At 48.6% G+C, this 20,539-nt stretch overlaps 1 protein-coding gene across 2 annotated transcripts in view; it reads right to left on the reverse strand.

Annotated features, from left to right (window-relative positions):
* Positions 1–20,539, reverse strand: part of LOC138567581 (zinc finger protein 665-like) — a 728,415-nt gene that overhangs the window by 147,616 nt on the left and 560,260 nt on the right. The window lies entirely within an intron of this gene.

The raw sequence follows: 20,539 nt of genomic DNA on the forward strand, positions 1-20,539 counted from the left end.
CAGCAACTCTTTAAGAGAATCAGAGCAAGTCAGAAAAGGCAGAGTCCACTGAGGAGCAAGAAAGTCATAGGCCAGGCCCACTCTTGGAGAGAGCAAGGCGGAATGTGTCCAAGATCACACAGTTGAATAGTACTTTTCAAGAGTCTTTGCAAAAGATCTCAAAAAGGGTTGAATCAAGTCAGGAAAAGTTAGTTAGGCGGTCCCAAGTCACCCCAGGATAGAAAGTCAAGGATTTATGGTACACCTTGGACAGTCTGTTGCAAGGGGGACCAGGTGGGACACAGTACCTGAAATGGTGAGAAAGCTCCAGCGGGGGCAGTTGTTCCTGGCAGCGGGTGCAAGTCGGTGCTTCGTCCAGGGGAAGAGAAGATCTCGACGTGGAGGAAAGCTGAAGTTCGTTGCACTGCCAGGGAAGAAACCAGCCACGGAGTTTCCCGAGTAAAAGGTACTACCCTTTTATTTGCGGTAGTGGTGAAGCGTGGCTATCCGGCCGCCGGGGTGCTTGGCACGGGCGATTCGACCACGAGACGATCCAGGAAGGTGAAAAGAGGGTGAACTGGTTATCCCCACCAGTTCAGAGGAAGAAGACTCTCCGGGATGAAGATCTTCTCTGTCATTGGGAAGTGGCGAGACAGTTCAGCAGGGCTCCACCGGTGGTGTCGTTGTTGCAGGTCGGCTCAGCTTCTCCCTCTTCAGATTCTTTGGTCCTGTGGCGACTTCTGAAGTTCCAGTCCCCAAAGCCCTGCTTTTATGCAGAAAACCCCCATTCATCAGTCCTAGCTGAAACTCAAACATGCTAAGTGGTGAGCTGGGCGGCTCACCACTGGGCCAATCACACAAGAGTGCGACTTGAGTTGCTGAGACAACTCAGTCCAGCGTGCCTAAACCCCCCTCCCATACATCCTGTAGACCCAGACAAGAGTGGCACCACTTTTGGAGGCTTCTGTGGAGAAGCCCGCCAAAAAGTGGAACAAAGGGCTCGACTTGGGTTGGAGTTACAGAGGCGAACACAAACGCCATTTTAAAACAGAGTCCTGGCAAAAAGACCCAACCGGGGAATAAATATTAAATAAATAACCCGGTGGTATCTTTAACATTGCGCCAAAAAGTGGTGCGTTTAAAATGAATGGGAAATTCCCATAGGAAATATTCCGGTGGAATATTTCGCGTGGTAACCACTGCCACCAGCCAGAAACTCGACGAGGGGGGACTGCACAGTGCCCCCTCGAAAAATAGACCCAGGGGTAATCTAATTACCCCATACCAGTACTTCCACAATATGATGGTTTGTACTGGTTCTGTTCACAATTTAAGACTAGTAAAGTCAATGGTGAATTTACATGCCCTGGGAGACAGTCAGTCCCAGGGTATGGAGTCTATGTTTGGGGGTCACTATGACACCCCTGTGTTACTGCACTGAGGGTGCTGTGTAACACACTTACCAAAAACCACATGAAACCCTATGGAGTAAAGGACCCCATAGCCCATAAAACACATTACAAAGTCAAAGGATATCTCAAATCATGTCTAAGAGTGGGAGAAAAAGAGTCTCACTCTTAGCAGGAGAAAAAAATAAACCCCAAAAATCCAGCAAAGCTGCTGGGGGACTCACTAGGTTTGGGAAATTAGCCTTAACAGAGAATTCTCCCTAACAGGAACCAACCTGGTTCCGACCATCATCTTACGCCACACAAGATAGCCACAGGAAGAAGAATGAGAACTCCTTTGACACCCCGAGATAGAGCTAGATGTGATGCCCAGTCAACAGGAGAAATTTTAGGGTCTGAGATGCAAAACTATCAGAACTGCATGACATCTTGCCTTACTGTAATTTCAGACCAGCTGCAGCGACGAAGAAAGGGGTGCAGGGCAGCACGGAACACAGAAGGAGGTGCTATTACAGACCAAGCTCAAGGATTTTGTTTACCACCCATCTTCCCTGGAGACACTGTCCTTGTAAGGAATCATACAAGGAAAAAGTGGGACGAGCCACGATTCAACGGTCCTTTCACAGTGAAACTACAAGGAAGAAGAGCGTGGATTTTTCTCGGCGATATCAAACCCTACATCGGAGAAGGCCCCCTGCCTGCACCCCAACAAGAGGAATCGACGAGCAACGGGGAAGAACCACAGCACGTGCAGATGAGATCCATGACGAGGAAGAAGGGTGCGTGTCCAGCTAGACAAAGGCAAAGAACTTTTTGCAAGTTGTGGTTTAAATTGGACACTTCCTCTAAGCAAAAAAGGAGATAAGGACATAAAAAACGGACACTCTGTGCATCCTAGTTGCAGGGTGAAGAAGAAAAATTGCATGTATAAGCCACAACACAGTCTGTTGACTATTGAACTTTGGACTGAGGCACACTTAAGCCTTGATGGGAAAAGAATATGCCAAATTTTGACCGAGGACACTTACATTGGAAGCAAATACAGTATCCCGACTCATTCCATACCGAGACCCTATTCGGAATCACTTATGGTGTCCCGCAGTAGCGACATCACCCAAGGATGTGGTCACCTATTTTGATCTAGTGCTAAAATCATACCCGTCATTGGTAGGGAGGCTCACCAATGTCACAGACTTTCTTCAAGATCCTGAAAACAAAAAGACAATAAGACAACTGCTCACCAACATTGCCGAACAATTTCTCCTACTTCCTGAGTACCGTGAGAAAGAACCAAATGTCCCAAACACAGGCAGAAATAAAGGAGCTTATCAATGCACTGTTCTTCCGCCTAATCAAAGACTGTCCAACTCTTGTTGGAAGGACAACAGACACACGTTTCTTCGAGACCCAGCAAATACAGAACATTTAAGCCATCTTTTAAATAAAATAGTAATTTTACACTCCACACTCACGCGACCGGACAGTGCAGACATTGTTTACATTAATGAGAAAACATATAATCCTGAACCTCAGCAAGACAGGACGGACGTCCCTGTCACTTGAAGACAGCAGGTTGGCTCACAATGTCCTCTTTCGCCTAGTCACTGACGTTCCAGAGCTAGTGGGGAGACCGATCAATGTTGACGTCCTAACATTCATCAGAGATCCAGCTAATGTTGCATAGATGGGCATGCTCTTGCATGGAATCGTGTTACAGGTAGAGCTCTCGAACCATCAACAGAACTATCTGAGGAGATTCTAAAAAAGCCTTCTGCCGAGGGACAGATCGAGGAAGCAGTGTCAAGAACTTCACTTGTTATATTTGTTGTTATTTTTCCCTATTTCCTTCCTACTGATCAGCATTCAATATGTCTTCAGGACTGAAGCAAATCCGAGGAATGGACTGGGAGCTTACTTACTTTGAACATGCACAGTAAAGTGACTTACTGAAATGTTATTTAATTGGATTTTTTCCATAGTCTAGCAAAGGAACTGTATCCTGAAATAAGAGACAATTTGTCACTCGCCAGAGGAGGGACACTTGTGGAGCACTTGACACTCTTAAACCCAGAACTCGAAAGACGATATTGGTTAAGGGAATACAATAAAATTGACACTTGGCGAATGATCGAGATGGGGGTCCAGAGCAGCAATCTGGGCCTCCCGCAGGAGGAAAGACGACCGCGCTTCTCTGGAGGTAAAGGCTGCCGCCTGACATATAGGGGCATAATGTATCTATGTATCATATTCATCATTGTTTTACTGTCATTAACGATCAGAACTGCATTTTTTATTGGTGCACAAAGGGTTCCAATTCCAGTGCACCCACCTAATGATGCACGTATGAAACCCACAAAAGCTCCCAGACCTTATATAGTCAATCCAGTCCCTAGAAGATCTGATGGAGGAATTCATGAACTTGAAATGGATGTGGTTAGCAATGATACACACACACTTGTGGAAACAAACAAAAAGAAATGCCGGAGACAGGGTCGGCAAGGAGTGAATGGAGAAAGATTTTTGACAACCACATGCACGCAAACACTGAATGCACACGAAACAGGCCTAGTGTCAATGACTGCAGAAGCACAAACCAGAGCAGTAGAGAAGAAGAGACTGCCTGCCATAAGAAACTCTACAGCAGATGTTGTGAGAAAACAAGAAGAGTCAAGAAGAAAGCCAACAGAAGCAGTCATATCAGAAGCCCTTAAGAAATCAAGAGCCAACTCAGAGGAGCTCTCTGCACAAACACAACTGATAGTAGACTCAGTATGGCCGTCATTAGCCAAAGCAAGGAAAATACAAGAGGAACTGAAGAATAAAACTGCAGAGACTATATTGCCAAACATATATATCCCAACACAAGGGACAAGTACCAGTTCCACAGTACAACCATATACTAGACCAATGCCAGAATGGATCTGAACATTTCTAGCCCGACAAAGGAAGATATATGAAGAGAGGGAAAGAGCTGCCAGACTCTTGCCCAATCAAATGGTGCAGATGAGTAAGCCTGCACCATGGAACGAGATACCTGAGAATCCTCCAGCAAGAAAAAGCCATACAGATGCATTCAGGGATGTAGTTATAGCAAACTACAGGAAAACACTAAGAATAAAGAGAAGCATGCATGGAGATGACAATGATCTAAACGACTATCTGGACAGCATAGCACATCTGGGAAATAATATTTGGTACCAGCACATGAAAGAAGTTGGAAGACGAAGTTCAGAAGGGGAATGCTTTGTTTGTGCACTCGTACCATACAGCATGGGGAAATCCAAGATCTTCATAGCTGAAGAAATCGATGTCCAGACAGCACACTGTCTCTCGCACGTAGCAATGTGCAAGACCAGAGGCCATTTCATGGGTAGTGATGCCTCACTGAAATGGGCAACTGAAGCAACTGACCCAAATGAAGACGATTATGTCCAGGACATAAAGACAAGAAACAATGGAAAGACGAAACACATTGTGATCAGATATGAGAAGCCTGGAGTTAAAGGAGCAGAAATCAGAAGAGCAGCGAACCAGAGACTAAATGTCCAAGGAAAAACTCAAGAAGAGGCTCGAAATTGGAAAAACAGAGGCCAAATGCAGATTTGGGGAACAGTGCTTTCACCAGACGAGTGGGAGAAAGGAGTAGTGATCTGCAGAGCATGGATGGTCGCTAGGGCCTGCAAGGAGGCAATTGAAAATTCACAAAGGAGCCATTTTGGCCAAAACTTGCAAAGCTGCTGACATGGGTCGAATACAGAGGAGGACCCTTGCAGACAGTGCCGCTTGAAAGCCCTAAATTGTGCTTTAGGAATAATGGCACTAGAAAGATGGGAGAGAATCAGAACTGTGGACGAGTTTGTGACGCTCCAGGAATGGTGAATGGAACTGCAGTAATTATGGATCATTATTGGGCGTGTGGATCCAAAGCATACATCAGACTGCCAAGAGACTGGGGAGGCATATGCACAATAGTGAACGTCCACGTTCCAGCATTGGTGATCCCGAAAAGTGACCTGAATATTGACAGTTTCCCGAAAGCAGATGCTCACCTGAGGAAGAAGAGATCCGTGGAACTGCTGACACGAATGAAGAGAGCAAATTATTTCGAAGGGATTGTGTCCTCCGACGTATTCCTTATCTTAGATATCTCCTTCCAGCTCTGCTGGCCTCGGAAAATTTTTCTCTAGAGGGCGCTGCGCGTCGACGTCCTTCGAGTCGATGTCCCTCGACAGCCGCCGTATCGACGTCGACGTCATCCTGCCTATAAAGGCCGCACGCAGCGTCCGTTGCTCAGTTCCGTTTTTCCGCGCTTACTCAGTGCCTCGGAATACCGTTGCTCAGTTTTTGTCAGGTTAATCCTATTTACCTCGAGTTATTCGATACCGTACTCGATGGCTTCTTCGTCGGAACCAACAACTCCTTGTTCCGGCTTCAAAAAATGCCGAGATTGTGGGAAAAAGATGTCGCTGACTGATCCTCACAGAGTTTGTCTGTGATGTTTGGGAGCTGAACACCATTGTTCGGAGTGCAAGGACTGTATGTCCATGACAGCTAAGGCCCTGAAGGAGTGTAGGGGGAAGCTGGAGAAAGGTAAGACTTTTAAAGCTTCTTCTTCCTCGACGAAGTCGAGACATTCGTCTCCTCGTCACCATTCGCGCTCCAGGTCTCGGAGTGGGTCCCATCACTCCTCGAGATCGAAGCACTCGAAGAGGAGACATCGAAGATCCCCGTGTCTCGAACCCTCGAGTAGGACTATGACCTCAAAACCCTCCTCGAAGGTTCTGTCGACGCCGAGTTCGGTGTCTTCGACGCCGTTGTCGAAGGGACCTTCGACACACGGGTCTGTCGACTCGACGCCAGCTTCGACACCGGCGTCGACGCCAAGAAAAGTCACGGTTACGACACACCCAGTGACTATCCCCAGGTCCTCGATGACGATAGCGTCGAGATTGTCGAGCAGAATCCCAATTCTGTCGAGGTCATCGAGGCCTCTGCCTTTGTTTTCGACGCCACGCTCGAAGCCTTCGACGTCGGCGTCGACGACATCGACGTTTTCGAGGCCGATTATGACAAGTTCGGCACCCTCTGCCTTGGAAATGGGGTTTACACCCTTTATGAGTTCAGAACAATTGAGAACTATGTCCTCAATTACGGAAGAGGGTGAATTGTCTGAACAGGATGACACATTTGAGTTGCAGGGACCTGTAACCCCAATTAGAGAGGAACTTTCCTCTGAAGAACGCAGGTTAAAGGATCTTCATGATTCCTTACATGAGGCAAGTGGGTTAGACACTTCCCCTGAGGTGGAGTTTGCTAGGCCAGACCCGGGGGAGCATGCTGAAACACCCTATAGAGCCTTAATGGCCAGGATCACAGAGTTTATGGGGTGGTCTGCACCTTCACAATCTTTCCAACAAGATGACCTCACGGATATTCTTGACAAAGGCCCACAGGAGGATCCTGTGGTGCCTTTTCATAAAGCTCTTCAGAGGAAGATTATGACGAACTGGGAAACCCCAGATGTCGTCTCGGCAGTAACCAAAAAAACTGTCCACAAAATACAGGGTATCTTCTACAGACCCGGAGTTTTTGTCAAAACACCCATCTCCAGAAAGTCTGGTGGTACAGGCAGCATCTTCTACTAATGTCAAGACGGCTTATCCTACCGTCCCGCAGGACAGGGACGATAAAAAATATGATGCTATGGCAAAGAAAGTTTTTTCGGCATGTAGCATGGCGTTAAAATCTGTTAATGCTACTTGCACCCTTGCTAGGTTCAGCCATACACTTTGGGAGTGTGCTTCTACAGTGGCTGACTGCATCCCGGAGGGAGAAGAAAGGGAGGCGTTCCTGAATATCATACAGGACAGTAAAGACGCTATGTGCGAATCCCTCCAGACGGGCATTGATTCAGCTGACAGTATCAGCAGAGCAATGGCGGCAAGTACAACAACCAGGAGATTCACTTGGTTGAGAAAGTCTGGTTTTGCCCCAGATGTGCAAGCCAGGCTCTTGAACATGCCATTCGATGGCTCTTCTTTGTTCGGGAAAAAGGCGGATGACAGTTTAGAGAAACTGCAAACTTCAAAAGCAGCAGCAAAATCCCTAGGCGCTGCAATCCGTCAGACACCTTTTCGTCCCACAGGAACCTCTGCGAGGGGCAAGTCCTTTCGCTTCTACTCCGCATTCGGAAGAGGTAGAGGACGACCGGCTCAAAGGGGACAAAGAAGAACTACCCGAGGTGGACGGGGTAGATATTCAAAAGCCGCAGCAACAGCAGGTGCCTCTTTACCATCGGCATCTGCATCAGCCGCCCCAAAACCACTCTGAGGACTTCCCTCACAGGACACCTGTAGGAGGCAGGTTGACTCAACATCTGGCGGAATGGCAGGCTATCATGTCAGATGCTTGGGCATTGGAAACAGTTGCCCAAGGTTACTGCCTGCCTTTCCTACGCATACCTCAGAGTCATCCACCGGGGATCAGCTCTCAGAAAGCTCCAGATCCGCTCCTCCTGCAGGAAATTTTGGACCTGCTAGAGAAAGGTACCATAGAACCGGTACCTGTAGCGGAGAGGAACAAGGGCTGGTACTCCCCTTACTTTCTCATTCCAAAGAAAAATGGAGGACTGAGACCCATCTTGGTCTTGCGAGAATTGAACAAATTCCTCAGGAAAGACAAATTCATGATGGTCACTCTTTCTCAGATCCTCCAGGCCCTTCAGTTCCAGGACTGGTTGGTATCTCTGGACCTTCAGGACGCTTATTTCCATGTGCCTATCCATCTCAAACACAGGAAATACCTGAGGTTCGCAATTGGCAACTCTCATTATCAACTTCGAGTGCTGCCATTTGGGCTGACCTCCGCCCCGAGGGTCTTCACCAAGCTGATGTCGGTAGTGGCTGCAAGTCTAAGGAGGGAAGTGATTCACGTCTACCCCTACCTGGACGATTGGTTGATCAGGGCTGTATCTTCGGAACAAGCTCAGATCCAGCTAAATCACGTGTGCCACTCCCTTCACAAACTGGGCTTCTCCCTCAATTTAAAGAAGTCACAAATGATACCATCGCAGAGACTCCAGTTCATCGGAGCGATCCTGGACACTTCCCTGGGAAAAGCCTCGCCACCAGAGGTGAGGGCTCAAGATATTCTACAGATGGTTACCAAGTTCTAAAATGCCCAACGTCTCCCAGCCTTCGGCTTTTTGAGGTTGCTAGGCCTCATGGCATCCTGCATTTTCCTAGTGCCAGAGGCTCGCCTGAGAATGAGATCCCTCCAGTGGGCACTGAGGACTAAGTGGTCACAATTCTCAGGAAGAATGACAGATCTTCTTCAGGTTCCTGACAGGGTGGCTCGAGACCTTCAGTGGTCGGCCTGTCAGGAGAAAATTCTGAAAGGAGAACAGTTTTGGCAACCCTGGCCGGAGATAACAGTAGTCACGGATGCCTCACTCACGGGGTGGGGAGCCCACGCCAAAGACTTGACCATCAGCGGTCGTTGGTCTCCATCGGAGTCCAGACTACATATCAACCTGTTAGAGCTGAGAGCCATCAGAATTGCGCTGAAGGCATTCCTGCCAGCTGTACAAGGGAAAAATGTCCTGATAATGACGGACAACACGGTGGCCATGCATTACCTCAACAAAAGAGGAGGCATAGGATCACTACCCCTGTGCAGAGAGGCGATGCAGCTCTGGTTTTGGGCAATCCAAGAAGGAATCTCTCTATCGGCAGTTCACCTAGCCGGAGAGAAGAACTTGACAGTGGACGCTCTGAGCAGGCAGAGTACGGTTTCCCACGAGTGGGAACTAGCTCAGGAAGTCCTTCAAGAGATCTTCGCCCTTTGGGGAACCCCTCAGGTGGATCTGTTCGCCACCAGCGTCAACAGGAAGTGCGATCTGTTCTGCTTAAGGGAATTTCCCCCGAGAGGAGCTCTGGGAGACGCGTTCATAGTGGACTGGGAGTTTCCGCTTCTGTACGCGTTCCCACCGGTCCCTGTCATTCCTCAAATGATCAGGAGGTTGAGAAGATTCCGGAGAACCATGATCCTAATTGCCCCGGATTGGGCCAGGAGAACGTGGTACCCGGACCTTCTAGACTTGTCCATCTGCCCTCCAATTCGACTTCCACTCAGAGAGAACCTACTCTCACAGAAGGGAGGTCAGGTTCTCCATCCAGACATCAAAACCCTCAACCTTCACGCTTGGCTTCTGAAAGGCTGAGGTACAAGGATTGGGACCTCCCTGATGATGTTATGGAGGTGTTGCTTTCGGCAAGGAGGCCAGCAACAAAGTCTTTATACCGCAGCCGTTGGAACAGATTTTGCAGCTGGTGTAGAGAACAGAGTATCGACCCCTTTTCATGTGGTACACCAATGGTTTTGTCCTTCCTACTATATTTGGCGAATTCAGGCCTTCAAGTTGGCACCATTAAGGGCTATCTCGCAGCGCTATCCATCTTTAAGCGCACTGCGGAAGAACCATCCTATTTCAAGTTACCCTTGGTAATACAGTTTCTAAAGGGGTTAACCAATGTTTATCCCCCAAGACCATTCCAAGTTCCCCTGTGGGATTTAAACTTAGTCCTAACTTTCCTGATGGGCTCACCTTTCGAACCACTCCATTCTTGTTCGTTAAGATTCCTTACCCTTAAAACTGTTTTATTAATAGCACTTACATCTGCTAGACGGGTGAGCGAATTACAAGCTCTTTCTTGTAAACCCCCTCATACAATCTTTCACAAAGACAAAGTTGCCTTGCAAGTGAAGCCTAATTTCCTCCCAAAGGTGGTTTCTGAATTCCATATCACTCAGAAGATTACCCTACCATCTTTCTATCCTCCTCCTCATTCGGGGAAAGAGGAAGAGAGGTTACACAGGCTAGACCCTAGAAGGGCTTTACGTTTTTACATCAGTAGACTAGCCAGGATAAGACAGGCAGACCAGCTGTTTGTAGGTTACACAGGTCACAAGCTGGGTTTACCAATAACGAAGCAGACCATTTCCAGATGGATCATTCTAGCCATTCTGGAATGTTATAAACTGGCAGGGAAAGAGCCCCCTCAAAACCTTAGGGCTCATTCGACCAGAGGTATTGCAGCTTCATCAGCCCTCAAAAGAGGTGTGCCGGTTAAAGACATCTCTCCGGCCGCTACATGGTCGTCTATCCATACCTTTACACGATTTTACAACTTGGATTCCTCCTCCAGTCAAGAGACTAGGTTTGGAAGGGCTGTACTGCACTCTATTCATCAATAGAAGACAGCGTGAAGTCAGTACTCCCTCCTCCAATGATAGAATACTGCTATGGGAGCCTATCTAAGATGAGGAATACGTCGGAGGACACAATCCCTTCGAAGAACAAGTTACTTCTTACCTTGTATTGTTCTTTCGACGGGATGTTCCTCCGACGTATTCCTTATCGACCCTCCCATCCATCCCCCCAGTTCTACTTCCCTTGTTGTTGCAGCTTACGCTCCTTCAGGGTGATTAGTTTAGTCCAGAAAGAATTATTGTGGGCTACAAAACGGAACTGAGCAACGGACGCTGCGCGTGGCCTTTATAGGCAGGATGACGTCGATACGGCGGCTGTCGAGGGACATCGACTCGAAGGACGTCGACGCGCAGCGCCCTCTAGAGAAAATTTTCCGAGGCCAGCAGAGCTGGATGGAGATATCTAAGATAAGGAATACGTCGGAGGAACATCCCGTCGAAAGAAAGTTACAAGGTAAGAAGTAACTTGTTCTTCTCTGCTAAATCAGAAGAAGCATTTCATGCAATCCCATATGAACACAAACTGTTCAGCCTCACCTCATCAGTGTTCACAACTATTTTTATGCCAAGAATCCAAGTTGCAGTAAACACTAAATGGTTACAGATAACCAGATGGAAGTTACTGCAGACGCTCAACACCACCATAAAAGGATTCAATGCGATTAAGGAAGAGTTAAGAATCATCCGACTGATGACTCCCCGGAACAGATATGTCATTGACATGATCACAGCCATGGATGGAGGAGTTTGTGCAAAAATTGGAGAATCATGTTGCACATTTATACCTTCTCACGACGAGGAAAATTGAACTTTAACAGAAGCCATATGTATGATGACGAAGCTACAGAACCAGATGATCGACGAAACTGACGAAGTTGAAGATGATAGCTGGTTTGGATCACTATTCTCGTGGGTCCCACAATGGATGGCAGACATATTCAAGTTCTTGGGAGCCCTGCTAGTGATGATATTACTAGGATTTTGTGTTATCAAGATAATAATCTCTCAGTGCCAGAAAACTGCGAAAAAAGCCATAGGGATGAAGATCATGATTGATGTCAAGCCAGGATGGAAGCCCAAAGACCTGACTAATGAAGAAATAAGAGACCTTGTGAAGGCCAGTATTCACGCACCAGAAGGAACAAAGTTTCTCTATCCCAGGAAACACAGAAATTATGTGGGAAGATGGGTTTGCGCTGATAGCACTAGCGCCATCCATGAATCCGGCATTAGCGGTCACCACTAAAAGCGGTGACCGTTAATAGCGGTGACCGTAAATAAGCAGAACCGGAAGTAGCTTCATCGCACAGGAACGTGAAGGAGCACGGGTGCCATCATTAAAAACACAATCCATTGCCATATTCAGCCCCCAGGACCTGCAGCAACTCTACAGCTGGCCAAACTTCATCCAACAACACTTGAGAATGCCCAAGGCCCTAAAGCAAGGTGCAGCGCACCAGCGCAAGGAAAGATTCTCAAATGAGGAACTAACCATGCTTGCAGACACACTAGCTGCAAATGCAGAGGTTGTGTTTGCGCAAGACATGGGGCGTCCTGCCCAGAAACAAAAAAAGAGATCTGGGAGGAGGTGGCCCAGAAAGTCAGTGCGGTGGGCTATACCCCCCGCACTGTAAAGGATGTCCGCAAGCGCTGGGATGACCAGCGCCTCCGTGTCCGGAGCATACTTGCAGCCAACAGGAGCCAGGCCATGGGTACAGGAGGTGGAGCAGGATCCCCAATTAAGATGCAAGAATGGGAGAAGACATGTGCCAGCACTATTTGCATAGAGTAAATAGAGGGAGTGGGGGAAATGGAGCGCGGTGTGCCGTCATCGGCAGATGGCGGTGAGTGTCCACACAAAACACTGCGATGCAAAGCATGATGTTCTCACCCAAATGTAACCTTGAAATTTGCTAATGCATGGGGCATCACACACACATGTACACAACCCTGCCCACATGCTGTGCACATCTCCATCACAACCCCATGCATGCAGCACCTCATACATGTGTCACCCAGACGTATGCCTGTATGACCCACCCATATGGAAAGCGACCTGTATGTCCGAATTCGAAGTCCAAATGCTCAGAACTGCAGCAATAACAACATATGCATGATGCACGTTGACCCATCACCGATGCTATCCCTCTCTTGGTCCCCCCCACAGGCTCACAATCGGACAGTGAGGAGCAGGACTCTGCGGCGCAGGCCCCAACACCGAAGAAGAAGGCCAAGGGCATGGAAGCAGGCACCAAGCCTAGCACATCGAGGGGCAATGGGAAACCTGGACTGCCGCAGAGGGCCAAAGCCACACATGTAGCCACGTCACCAAGGCTTGAAAGGGCTGCCGACATTGTCGTAGCACCCACACCAGCCACTCCCACCACATAGGAGCCAGTGGCAGAAGGCTCACTGTCCGCAGCCAACAGATCAATTGGCGCTGCAGCTGCCATAGCACCCCCGACGGATGTCGAGGAACCATGCAATACACCTGTAGGAAACTGCACACCCAGCCCGCAGCTGTCAGCCCACCACAGCCCACGCCCCACATCCAATCCCATCAGCCATGAGCTGTCTGGTGGTGAGTCACTGGCAGGGAGATGGAGTACCATGAAGTTCTCACCTATTGGCGGACACATGCTGCAAGCTGCGCCGAGAACAACCAAATGCAGGCCCAGAGACCAGGGAATCAGCATCATACAACAGCGGCAGGAGGAGCTCACTGCGCTGGTTGGCCAGCACGTGAGCGAGGGAGGAGTGTCAGGAATATGCTAAGGGCATAAAACTAGCTATAGAGGCCAGCACTACACGCATTTGCGATGTGTTGTTAGCTGTGAGGCAGGTCCTCACCCGCATCGCGGATGCAATGGAGAGCCAGCGTCCCGCACAGGGACTGGAGCAACTGAGCACCCCCTCCTCTGCCAGCTCCAGGCAGACCAGCTCCCGCGCAGTTCCACGCGGTCCATGCGGCGCCCGGACTTGCAACCACCCAATGCTGGTAGAGGAGGTGGGAAGTAGGGGCAGCCTGACATTGGTGACTCTTGCACACTAATGCTGCACTGAAGTGCATGCCATGTTTGGGGCAGTTGTGGGGGGAGGGGGGAAAGGGTGTTTTTGGGTGTTGTGGGTGGAGGGGGGATAGTGTGTTTTGGGGAGTTGTGGGGGGAGAGGGGATAGTTTGGTTTGGGGAGTTGTGGGGGGAAGAGGGATAGGGTGTTTGGGGTGGAGGGTCCATGCACTTCAAAATCACTTAATGCTTAATACACCCGTTGTGTCAGGAACAATCAAATAAGTGGTCATTCTTTATTGTGTATGTGTGCTTTATTGGTGAACAGTGCAGAGTGTTCATTTCCCCACAACACCCAGTGCCCTGAGTCCCACATCCATTGCACCCTCTTCATCCATGTGTATTAGAAATATTGGTCTATCAGATGCTGGCGTACAGCACGTCCCTCCTGTGCATCGCCACCTGCCTGACGTGCAGCCCCATCTTCTCCCTCCTCCTCCTCTTCACCAGGTGGTTGCAGTTCAATATCAGGGGGCAGAGGCACGTTCCGTCTGATGCACATATTGTGCAGCATGACACATGCCATGATGATCTTGGCCACCTTCTCATGCCCATACAGGAGTGCCCCACCCGACCTGCTGAGGCAGCGAAACCGTGTCTTCAAAAGGCCAAATGTCTGCTCGATCACCACACGGGTACGGGTATGTGCACGATTGTAGTCCTCTTCGTGCCTGTTCTATGGGTTCCGGACAGGGGTAAGGAGCCACCTCTTCAAGGGATAGCCAGCATCACCTGCATGGGTGCAACAATGGTTATGTGTAAGTGATTTCATCAAATGGAACCTGTACCTATCACACACAAGCCTGCATTGATTTCTTGATCACACCCACATATCCCTGCATGAATGGAGGTAATCAAAGTAACTGCAATGTGTGAAGGTGTCTTATTCCTTGCGAGTGTTCATGCACTGTGCATGCCTACGGCAGTTGTTGCCATTTTCTAGGTGATGTGTAGTCATTCGTATCATTTGATCCTGTCACCGTCGGAACTGGACTCTTAGTGATCTGCCATTCCACGCTTGATATCCCCATGCTGGCATGCTCCACTTCTGTGGTGGTGTACGAGTGAAAATCTGTATATTAGCTTCATGTGATTCCTTTGTACGCACTCATGGACGCATTTACCAGAACCAGACACTCTACAGTCACTTCAGGAACAGGTTCTTCGAATAGATCATCGTCTGGCTGAACGGAGGGGTGAAAGACGTTGATTGGAGAAGACATACTCCAGGGCCTTTCCGTTACCAGCTGGTGCTTCAAGTATGCCGGAGACGGGTCCAGAACCCATGCAATTGGGTGCACTTAGAGGTCCTTTGTCTGCGACTGAAAGGAAACGTAGAAGAGATCTGCACTTATGCCTGTATTGTGGTGCCGCTGGGCACTACTTAGGTACTTTTCCATTGCGGCCACTCAGGAAGTCGGAAAACTGATAAGCCTGTCATGTATGGGGAAGGCAAAGACAGGCCCTCCGTCTCTTTCTGCCCTTCCGGATCTCGATGATTCTTTGCAGCCCATGTCACCTGCAGCCCTCTTGGTACTTCGGAACAAAGTACAGTGGAAGGACAAGTAGGTTGTAGTCATAGGTCTTTTGGATTGTGGAGCATCAGGTAATTACATTGATGTTGAGTTTGTTAAGAAGAACGAGATACCCCTACTCAAGAAGAACCAAGCCACACCGATTGAGGTCATTGATGGTACTCCCTTGTCTTTTGGTCCTAGTCGACATCACACTGGAGCCCTGCAGTTGCAGATCAATGAACACCAGGAGATGATTTCTTTGGATGTGATCAAGTCACCGTCTTATCCGATTGTGTTGGGTTTACCCTGGTTGTTGTATCACAACCCCAATATTAATTGGGTAACCCGTACTCTGACATTTGTTTCTGACCGTTGTCTACAGGAGTGTTGTCCCTCTAGGTTAACCACTCGTGTATCCACAACTGCCACAAAGACAGAGGGGAATGGAAACTCTCGTGTATGCTTGATATCCAATGTGCCCTCTGAATATGCAGACTACTATCCACTATTCTCAGAACCAAGGGACATACCTTTACCTTCTCATAGGGTTTTTGATTGTGCTATAGAACTGTTTCCTGATTCAGTGATCCCACATGGCAAAGTGTACTCTTTATCTCCACCAGAAAGAGAAGCCTTGCAAGAGTACTTAAACGACTGTCTCCAGAAAGGGTATATGACCCCTTCCAAGTCCCCTGGAGGATTTCCGCTATTTTTTGTCAAGAAAAAAGAAGGCACTTTGCGTCCTTGTGTGGATTATCAGCAGTTAAACAACCTTACTCAGAAGGACATATATCCGTTGCCTCTAATACGTCACATCCTGGAATCCTTACATTCTGCTTGTGTATTTTCAAAGTTGGATTCACGGGGGGCATATCCTCTGATACGAATGAAGGCTGGTGATGAGTGGAAAACGGCATTCAAGACACCATTGGGGCATTATGAATATCACATCATGCCTTTTGGACTATGCAACGCCCCAGCCGTTTTCCAGCGTTTGATGGATGGCATATTTTCGGATCTACTTGGGTTATCCGTGGGGGTATATCTAGATGATATACGGATCTTCTCCAAAGATAAGAAGGAACATAATTTCCACGTTAAAGAAGTCCTCAGCCGTTTACACCAGAACCATTTATATGCTAAAGCCGAGAAATGTCTCTTCAATCAAGACAATATTGAGTTCGTTGGGTACGTGATTAGCCGTTCAGGCATACAGATGGGCCTGACCAAGTTGCGGGCAATCCAGGAATGGCGACAACCTAACGATGTGAAGGCCCTTCAGCGATTCCTCGGATTTGCCAATTTTTATAGGCGCTTTATGCCCTGTTTCTCGAATCTAACAGCTCCTTTAACCAGTTTGACCAGCAGTAAGACATCATTTATGTGGAATGAAGAAGCAACCAAAGCATTTGAGCTTCTCAAGGAAGCCTTCAGTACATCCCCAATTCTGCATCATCCCGACGAGAGTAGACCTTTTATTGTGGAAGCTGATGCGTCGAATTTCGCCGTTGGATCAGTCTTGCTACAGAAAGACCCGCAGTCAGAAATCAAATTCCCTGTAGCTTATTTTTCCCGAAAATTAACATCAAGTGAACAGAATTATGCTGTAATCTAGAAAGAACTCTTAGCTATCAAATTAGCTTTTGAAGAATGGCGTCATCAACTTCTGGGAGGCCCGTTTCCTGTAGAGGTTCCTACTGACCACAGAAATCTACAGTATTTACAATCTCTGCAATGTCGTACTTCTCGCCAGGCCCGTTGGCCATTTTTCTTTTCTCATTACGATTTCACAATCACTTATATACCCAATGCTCGAAACCTGAAAGCTGATGCATTGTCTCGCTCCTTGGAAGACAACATCAAGCAAGACAGTCAGAACCAGCCATTTATTGCTCCAGAACATTTCTTGTTTACTGTCTCTCATTGTCTGGATACATTCTTACAAGGGACGTTGGCAGACTCTGACAGAACAGAACTGTTGAATTGACCCCAGATTAGTGAAAACAAGGGTTTGCTCTTCTTTTGTGGGAGATTGTATGTACCTACCAAATCACTTCGGATCGCAGTTTTGCAAGGATTTCACGACTCAAAGATTGGGGGGCATACGCGCAACCCAAGAACTTGTTGCCAGATAATTCTGGTGGCCAGGATTGGCTAAACAGATCAAACAGTACGTGGAATGCTGTCCGGTGTGTGCCCAAGTCAAGATACCCAGAAGGAAGCCTCTTGGTCTACTACAACCTATCGAGAAACCACCTTACCCATGGCATACCATAGCCACTGATTTTATAGTGGAACTCCCACCTTCTGAGGGCTACACGTGCATCATGGTAGTAGTTGATGGTTTTTCCAAGCTGGCTCATTTCATTCCCTTTACTAAAGTTCCTTCGGCTGGTTGCATGGCACAAGCATTTCTACACAACATCTATTGTTTGCATGGACTACCCGAAAAGATCATCTCTGACCGCGGTTCTCAGTTTATTTCTTCTTTTTGGAAACAACTTTGTCGTCACCTGGGTATACATCGAGCATTTAGTTCTGGCTATCATCCACAATCCAACAGACAGACGGAGAGGACCAACCAGACGTTGAACCAGTATCTGCACTGCTTTACCAACGCTTCTCAGACCAAATGGGCATCGCATTTGGATTTTGCTGAAGTGGCTTATAACAACCCGGTACATTCGGCTAGAGGATTAAGCCCCTTTCTCTGTTCCTTTGAAGTTAATCCTAGACTTTTTCCGTTCATTCCTGTTCAACCAAGTACAGTTCCCTCTGCTGACCAGATGATCCACGAGATTTGAAAACTGCATATTCAGGCGACTGGTACCCTGGCTAAGGCACGTGAGGACATGAAGGCACAGGCGGACAGAAGGCGAACCCCAGAACCCGTATTTCGGGTTGGTGAGAAGGTGTGGCTTTCCTCCAAGAACTTACCTGTTCGCAACCTGCCCACAAAACTTGCTCCTCGCTTCTTTGGGCCTTTTCGAATTGTGAAACGGATTTCTCCAGTTGCATTCAAACTGGATTTACCTCCATCCTGGCAGGTGCACCCCGTTTTTCATGTCTCCCTGTTTAAGCCTTATCTGGGTGATCCCTATGGGCGCTCTGGTTCCCGCTCTGCGGCCATTGAGGTGAGGCGTGTTCCGGAATATGAGGTTCAGGAAATATGTGATTCTCGGTACCTACCATTGGGGGAAGTTGCAGTTCTTGGTGGACTGGAAGGGGTATTCTGCTTGTGACCGCACTTGGGAACCGTGTGGGAACGTACATGCTCCTCGTTTGGTGCGTGAGTTCTATTTTCGCCATCCCTGTAAACCAGGGGACCCAGGTCTTTCTAGGAGGGAGCATGGTGTTAAGACACTCACCTGTGTGCCGAGACACGGGAGTTCTCAGGGGCGAGGGCATGCCTGGCGGCTGTACCCACGGTTCCGACTTGGGGGGAGGAGTGTCACCCTGGGTCCCCTCATGCATGGGGTGCATACTTGCACCGGGCGAGTCGGGGTGCATGTGTTGGTACACAAAAGCGGCAGGGAACGGGCTTGTGGTTCAAGCCTCGTTTCCATGACTGCTTCGCCTTCGCGCATGCGCCGACTCGGACTGCGGGCCAAGCCTCGCTTTCGTGCCGAGTCCCGATAAAAGCTTTCTGGTCTCGGTTTTCGCCATGTCTCAACGTGGCTTGGTCCTGACCTCCCGCTCGCTCCTTGCATTCTTTTTCCTTGACCTGTGCTTGCCTTTTGGTTCACCTTCCTGTTTCCCTCCTTGCCCTTCTTGGCTGGTTCCCGGTATGTCCTGGTTTGGTGGGCTGGCTCTCCTTGGTTGGGTTCCGGTCTGGTTCTGGTCTGGGTTTACTTCCTGTCCCTTCCTTGCCTGACTCGCCCCTTCTCCCTGCCTGTTCTCTTTTCGTTGCCCGCCTTCTTACTGCTTTGTGCTTGGGTGCCAGTGCCTTGAAGGAGCTTGCCATCTCTGCCTTCTCAGTTGCCTGCAGTTCTCTGTCCATCTCTGCCTACATCTTCAGTCACATTGGAGAGAGTCTTCAGCTACACTGGCAAGCATCGCACTCAAGCCTACTGCTCACATCTACTGACCTTCCCTGCCAGTGCTTGCACTGTTTTGTCGTCACGTAAAAAACAGGGAAGAGTCCATCCGTGGCGTCAGGAATCTGACCCATTTACAATCCTGCAAATCAGGACGGGACTTGGGCTGGTTCTTGGCGTCACATTGTCATCCTACAGTCTACGATCAACGCCCTGGCGACTCTGGCACGCAAGTCTTATGGAAATAAAGGTATGCAGTGTTAGGGAGAATTCTGTGTTAAGGCTAATTTCCCAAACCTAGTGAGTCCCCCAGCAGCTTTGCTGGATTTTTGGGGTTTATTTTTTTTTTCTCCTGCTAAGAGTGAGACTCTTTTTCTCCCACTCTTAGGCATGATTTGAGAATGTCCTTTGACTATGTAATGTGTTTTATGGGCTATGGGGTCTTTTACTCCATAGGGCCGCATGTGTTTTTGATATGTGTGTTACACAGCACCCTCAGTGCAGTAACACAGGGGTGTCATAGTGACCCCCAAACATAGGCTCCATACCCTGGGACTGATTACTGTCTCCCAGGGCATATAAAGTCACCATTGGCTTTACTAGTCTTAAATTGTGAACAGAACCAGTACAAACCATCATATTGTGGAAGTACTGGTAGGGGTAATTCGATTGCCCCTGGGTCTGTTTTACAAGGGGGCACTGTCCAGTCCCCCCTTGTCGAGTTTCTGGCTGGTGGCAGTGGATACCACGTGAAATATTCCACCGGAATATTTCCTATGGGATTTTCCCATTCATTTTAAACGCATCTGAAACTCTAACCCAAGTCGAGCCCTTTGTTCCACTTTTTGGCAGGCTTCTCCACAGAAGCCCTCCAAATAGTGCCACTCTGTCTGGGGTCAACAGGATGTGTGGGAGGGGGATTAGGCACCCTGGACTGAGTTGCCTTGGCAACTCAAGTCGCACTCTTGTGTGATTGGCCCAGTGGTGAGCTGCCCGGCTCACCACTTAGCATGTTTAGGTGACAGCTAGGCTGATAAACGGGGGTTTTGCTGCATAAAAGCAGGGCTTTGGGGACTGGAACTTCAGAAGTCGCCACAGGACCTAAAGAATCCGAAGAGGGGAGAAGCTGAGCCATCTACAACAACGCCACCACTGATGGAGCCCTGCTGTACGAAACTCACCACTTTCCCGACGACAGAGGAGATCTTCTTCCAGGAGAGTCTTCTTCCCCTTCAGCTGGTGGGACCAACCAGTTTGCCT

The sequence above is a fragment of the Ambystoma mexicanum genome, chromosome 2p (assembly GCF_040938575.1).
Source record: "Ambystoma mexicanum isolate Mex_15411 chromosome 2p, UKY_AmexF1_1, whole genome shotgun sequence".
Lineage (NCBI taxonomy): Eukaryota > Metazoa > Chordata > Amphibia > Caudata > Ambystomatidae > Ambystoma > Ambystoma mexicanum.